Source organism: Arachis ipaensis, chromosome B06, assembly GCF_000816755.2.
Source record: "Arachis ipaensis cultivar K30076 chromosome B06, Araip1.1, whole genome shotgun sequence".
NCBI lineage: Eukaryota > Viridiplantae > Streptophyta > Magnoliopsida > Fabales > Fabaceae > Arachis > Arachis ipaensis.
Window position 1 is genome coordinate 97229996 of NC_029790.2, and position 7094 is coordinate 97237089.

The window sequence follows — 7094 nt, forward strand, 5'->3', positions numbered from 1 at the left end:
ACTAACAGTAATTCTGACAGATATACTTTCTGCACCTATTCTATTTGCTTGTACATGTGCAGAACAACTGTTCGTTCGGAGGGAGTGTCCAAGAGGACCCAAATCAACATTTAACCATTTTCCTGAGAATATGTGACACAGTGAAATCTAATGTTGTTCATTCTGACGCCTATAGACTACTCTTATTTCCATTCTCACTCAGGGATAAGGCAACTAAGTGGCTGGAGTCTTTCCCAAGGGAGAGCTTGACAACTTGGAAAGACGTGGTGAATAAATTTTTAGCAAAATTTTACCCTCCTCAACGAATCAATAGGCTGAGAGCTGAGGTCCAAACTTTCAGGCAACAAGATGGTGAGACTCTATATGAAGCATGGGAGAGGTTTAAAGACTTAACAAGGAGGTGCCCACCAGATATGTTCAACGAATGGGTGTAGCTGCACATTTTCTATGAAGGACTCTCTTATGAGTCAAAGAAGGCCGTAGACCATTCATCCGGAGGATCTTTGAACAAGAAGAAGACTATTGAGGAAGCCATAGATGTCATTGAAACAGTAGCAGAGAACGACTACTTCTATGCTTCCGAAAGAGGGAACACAAGAGGAGTAATGGAGCTAAACAATGTAGATGCTCTGTTGGCCCAAAACAAGCTCATTACCCAGCAGCTGGCTAACCTCACCAAGAAGATGGAGAGGAACTAAGTAGCAGCAGTCTCCACTTCATCAACAACCCAAGAAGGAGTGAATGAAGAAGCAGAGGGTAGTCAGGAGCAAGCCAACTACATTGGGAATTCACCTAGGCAAAACCATGATCCATACTCCAAGACATACAACCCTGGATGGAGGAATCACCCAAACTTTGGGTGGGGAAATCAACAAGACCAAAGCCTTGATCAAAGACGCCCAAATCCAAACAATGCAGCCACCCAACACTTCACATTTAAACCATATCAACACCCCCATAACAACAACTCCCCACATTCATATCAAGGCCAGAATAACCCTACTCAGCCTGACCTGTCATCATTTGATGAAAGAATCTCAAAGATTGAGAATCTTCTTGAAGGCATAAGCAAAGAGATTCAAGATAGTAAGGCATTCCGAGAAGAGGTGATATCCAATATGCAGAATCAGGATGCTGCCATCAAGAAACTTGAGACACAAATTGGCTACTTATTCAAACAAATCCCCCGCCACAACCTTCGCAGCAAGACTAGCTCAACACAAAGGGAGGAGTGTCAGGCTATCACCCTTAGGAGTGGGAAAGAACTGAAGAAAACCCCCCAGAAACCACAAAAAGAGGACTCAACTAAAGAGGAAGAAGAGCAGGACGAAGCTCGAGTTCCCACTTTGAATTTACAAAAAGGGGAAGGAGTGCTGAAACCAGATGTCCCAAGAGTCCCATACCCTCAGCAATTAAGGAAGAAAGGGGATGACAATCAGTTTTCGAGATTTTTGGAAATCTTCAAGAAACTGCAAATCAACATACCCTTTGCTGAAGCAATAGAACAAATGCCACTCTACGCCAAGTTCTTGAAGGAGCTCATGACTAAGAAGAGAAGCTGGAAGAATAACGAGACTGTGATACTAACCGAAGAATGTAGTGCTATCATTCAGCACAAACTACCCCAGAAATTGAAAGATCCCGGGAGTTTTCAAATCCCTTGTATTATAAGGGAAATCACAGTGGAAAAGGCTCTGTGTGACTTAGGAGCCAGCATCAATTTGATGTCAGTAGCTATGATGAGAAAGATGAAGATCGAGGAAGCTAAACTAACAAAGATGGCCTTACAATTGGCAGACAGATCGTTCAAGTTCCCGCATGGCGTCGTAGAAGATTTGCTGGTGAAGGTGGGAGATTTTATCTTCCCAACAGACTTTGTAGTGCTGGACATGCAGGAGGAAGCCAAGACCTCCATTATCCTGTGAAAATTACCTAGTGATTATAAGCTCCTTCCTCAGCCAAGATCAAGAGGATGAACTGCTCAAAGTACTGCGAAACCACAAAGATGTTATTGGTTGGACTCTTGCTGACTTGAAGGGGATAAGTTCGGCCATATGTATGCACAAGATACTGCTGGAAGAAGATGCCAAACCATCCATTCAATCCCAAAGAAGGTTGAACCCAATCATGAAGGAAGTGGTACAGAAGGAAGTTATGAAGTTGTGGCAAGGGGGGTAATTTACCTAATCTCGGACAGCCCCTGGGTTAGCCCCGTGCATGTCGTCCCAAAAAAGGGAGGAATTACCTTGGTTCCTAATGAGAAGAACGAACTAATTCCTACAAGGACAGTCACAGGATGGCGGATGTGCATAGACTACAGGAAGCTCAACGAGGCTACACGAAAAGATCATTTCCCCCTTCTATTCATGGATCAGATGTTGGAAAGACTCGCAGGGCACGCTTATTATTGTTTTCTCGACGGTTATTCAGGATATAACTAAATAGTAGTTGATCCCAGAGATCAAGAGAAAACTTCATTCACTTGCCCATATAGAGTGTTTGTCTACAGGCGCATGCCATTTGGGCTATGTAATGCACCTGCGACTTTCCAACGCTGCATGCTTTCTATCTTTTCAGATATGATAGAAAAATTCATTGAAGTTTTTATGGATGACTTCTCGGTATTTGGAGATTCCTTTCCTAGCTGCCTACATCACCTTGCCTTGGTATTGAAAAGATGCCAAGAAACCAATCTGTTCTTGAACTGGAAAAAATGTCACTTTATGGTGACAGGAGGAATAGTCCTTGGTCACAAAGTTTCTAACCAAGGCATTGAGGTTGACAGAGCCAAAGTAGAACTTATTGAAAAATTGCCTCCACCCAGTGATGTCAGGGCAATTAGGAGCTTTTTAGGGCATGCTGGTTTTTACAGAAGGTTTATTAAAGATTTTTCAAAGATAGCCAAGCCCTTAAGCAATCTGCTTGTATCAGATACACCATTTATCTTTGCTGAAACATGCATGTTAGCCTTTGAAAATTTGAAAATGAGGTTGTCCCCTGCTCCTATCATTTCTCCACCTGATTGGAATTTACCGTTTAAATTGATGTGTGACGCATCAGATTTCGCAGTTGGGGCAGTGTTGGGACAGAGGAAAGATAACTTAGTTCATGTGATATACTATGCTAGCAAAGTCCTTAATGATACTCAAAGAAATTATACCACTACTGAAAAGGAGTTGCTAGCAATAGTTTTTACATTTGACAAGTTTAGATCATACCTCATTGGTGCGAAAGTGATTGTTTTTACAGACCACACAACACTTAAATATTTGTTTGCCAAGCAAGAATCAAAACCAAGACTAATAAGATGGATCTTATTGTTGCAGGAATTCAATATTGAGATCAGAGACAAGAAAGGAGTGGAGAATAAGGTAGCAGATCACCTATCCAGGATTCCTCATAATGAAGGTGGAGCACATGATACAAGTGTAAACGAGCTCTTCCCTGATGAGCAGTTGATGACAGTTCACAAAGCACCATGGTTCGCAGACATTGCCAACTTCAAGGCATCTGGAGCATTACCTCCAGAGATCAATAAACATCAAAAAAGGAAGCTCATGAATGATGCAAAGTACTTTGTCTGGGATGAGTCATATCTCTTCAAGAAGTGTTCAGATGGAATCCTTAGACGATGTGTTTCGGAAGAAGAAGGACGAGAGGTCCTATGGAACTGCCACGGCTCATGTTATGGAGGCCACTTTGGAGGAGAAAGAACAGCAGCAAAGGTGTTACAAAGCGGATTCTTTTGGCCCACCCTTTTCAAGGATGCAAAAGAACTAGTAAGGAGCTGCAATGAATGCCAAAGATCTGGAAACTTGCCCAAAAGAAATGAGATGCCACAGAATTTCATCTTGGAACTGGAACTGTTTGATGTGTGGGGAATTGATTTCATGGGACCATTCCCAACCTCATATGCAAACAATTACATCTTGGTAGCAGTAGATTACGTCTCCAAGTGGGTAGAGGCTATTGCAACCCCAACAAACGATAACAAGGTGGTCATGAACTTCCTCAGGAAGAATATCTTTAGCCGGTTTGGAGTCCCACGAGCACTCATCAGTGATGCAGGAAGCCATTTTTGTAACAAACCACTAGAAGCTCTTCTCCTACGATATGGGATAAAACATAAGATAGCCACACCATACCATCCCCAAACAAGTGGACAAACTGAGATATCCAACAGAGAGCTAAAGAGGATTCTGGAAAAGACTGTGGGTGCATCAAGAAAGGATTGGTCGAAGAAGCTGGATGATGCTCTTTGGGCATACAGAACAGCATTCAAAACACCACTTGGAATGTCCCCATATCAACTAGTGTATGGTAAGGCTTGTCATTTACCATTAGAGCTGGAACATAAAGCTCTCTGGGCTATCAAGATACTAAACTTCGACAGCATTGCCGCTGGTGCAAAGAGGATCTTACAGCTGCAAGAGATGGAGGAATTTAGGTCACAAGCCTATGAAAATACCAGGATGTACAAAGAGAAGGCAAAGAGAAGACATGACCTGCGTCTTGCACCCAGAAGTTTCGAAAAGGGGCAGCGAGTACTTCTTTACAATTCCAAATTGAGACTGCTCCCAGGAAAATTCAAATCAAGGTGGTCCGGACCTTTTCTTGTCACAAAAGTATCGCCATATGGACACATCGAAGTCATGGATGAAGGTTCAGAGAGGACTTTTACAGTTAATGGACAAAGACTCAAGCATTACCTGGGCAACATGGGGGAAAACCCCAGAGTAAACTATCATCTCAAGTGAAGGAGGAATCGTCAAGCTAGTGATGATAAAGAAGCACTTTATTGGGAGGCAACCCAACCTCAGGTATTTTCCTTTCCACCTTTATTTCAATAAAGATCACAAGTTGTTTCCCCTGTATTGTAAGGAGCTAAGTTTGGTGTTCCACACCAGAACAATCCAAGAGTGATAGTGTAATTCTAAGTTTGGTGTTCCACCAAAGGACAGTAGTTAGAATTACACTCCACTCCCAAAACACATTGCTAGCTCCAACCAATCAAGGGAAACCACTTAGATGTAGTTGGACTTTAGTTAATAAGTGTTTTGTTAACAATAAGATATGAGGTTCTCAGCATATATGCAAGGTTTGGTCCTAGGCACGGAACTAAGTTTGGTGTTCACACACCAAACTAAGTTCAGAAATCACAAGCATACATGCAAGCTAACTATTTCTCAAGTGCTTTGGGAACAAGCAACTTCAAATAACTTTGCAGGAATCTTATGAGGAAATGGTGCACTTTCACCCAAGGAAGTGAGGTAGCAAGGATTAGGATGGTGACAAAGAAAGAAGGCAACTAGAAATCGTCACCAGAAGGTTGTATTGTTACTTAATACCATTGTACCCAGAATTGTTGAAATTTGGAATTCCGGATGCACTTTTGATTAATAGTTGCTCGTAGTTTGAACTTTATTTTAATTCTGTCTTTTAAAGTTTTGATGCATATGTCTTTTGTCGCTGGTCTTTATGTTACTGCATCATTTCTTTACTTACTTGTATGCTTGTCCCTTTTGAATCAAATGAAAAGAGAATGATTGTTTTCAAAAGACCAGAGTGGAGTTCGTACTAGGGAATAAGTCCATGAGTTTGTGGTGTGGTCATAAGTTAGCTAAGTTGGTTCAACCATAAGGTGGGAAGACAACTATCTGTCATGAATACTATGCTTGAGACACACCCTGCATTTCCTTAGGAAATAAGCTAGTTTTGGGTAGATATTCACTTACATCTTGATTCAAGCATACATTGTGCACTTTACATGATTTCATGAGGATTTTGCATGAATTTAAGAACAAAATTGGATGTTGCATTTCCCATGACTTGGACTAGAACTTTGATGCACGTTATTGCTTGATTTCATGACAAAGGAAGCAAAGAAGAACCACATTAGTGGCTACGTTAGTTACATTAACGTTAACACTAACGTGGAATGGGAGTAACTTGCAAAGTTAATGAGAAAAGTGATTGCCAATAACGCTCTCGAAGCCATCATTGCCCACGTTAAGAGTCACGTTAACTAAGTTAACGTGAACTCTAACGCGGAAGTAAAGAAATGGAGCCCTCGTTAGTGACACTTAACATTATCACTAACGTTGGACCAAGATCATGAGTGGCCTCTAACGTTAAGAAGAAAGGGGGGAGCCAACGTTAGTGACACTCAACATTGTCACTAACGTTGGCCAAAGCACATTAAGCCACGTTAACTCCCACGTTAACATAGTTAACGTGGAAGCTAACGTGAAGGAACAAAGTGGTCGACAACGTTAGTGACACCCAACATTGTCACTAACGTTGGAAGAACACAAGCCCCCAATGAGCCATGTTGACTCCCACGTTAACCTAGTTAACATGGAAGCTAACGGGAAGAAAGAAGGTGATCGCCAATGTTAGTGACACCCAACATTGTCACTAACGTTGGAAGGAGCCACACATGCCACCATGAGCCACGTTAACTTAGTTAACGTGGAAGCTAACGTGGATAAGGGAAAGATGAGCCAACGTTAGTAACACTCAACTTTGTCACCAACGTTGGAGATGGCTAGCAAGGCCACGTTAGAAGCCACGTTAACCTAGTTAACATGGACTTTAACGTGGAAAATAGGGGCAATTTGGAACGTTAGTGACAATGGTAAGTGTCACTAACGTTCTCGAAGGATGGCAAGCCTACGTTAAAAGAGCCACGTTAACTAAGTTAACGTGGACTCTAACGTAGGAAGGGGGAGGCTTCTCAACGTTATTGGGAAAGTTGAGTCCCAATAACGTGTGCGAAGGACATAGTGGAAACGTTAGTGGCAACGTTTGTGCCACTAACGTTGAGGTTAACGTGACCTTTAACTTTGGTGAGGAACGTTAGTAAAAAAGTGATTGTCACTAACGTTCTCGAACCCATATTTTCACTAAACGTTAACACCACTAACTTCCTGAGCCAAAGCCCCTGCCCACTTCATACTTTCTCTCTGCAAGTAAAAGCTAAGCCCAATGAAGAAGAGAACTACTTCAAACTCAAGATACAAAGGCCCAAGACTTGAAGAATCAACTAGAAGAACAGAAGAGTAGTATATATAGGAGTAGCTTTGAAATATTTT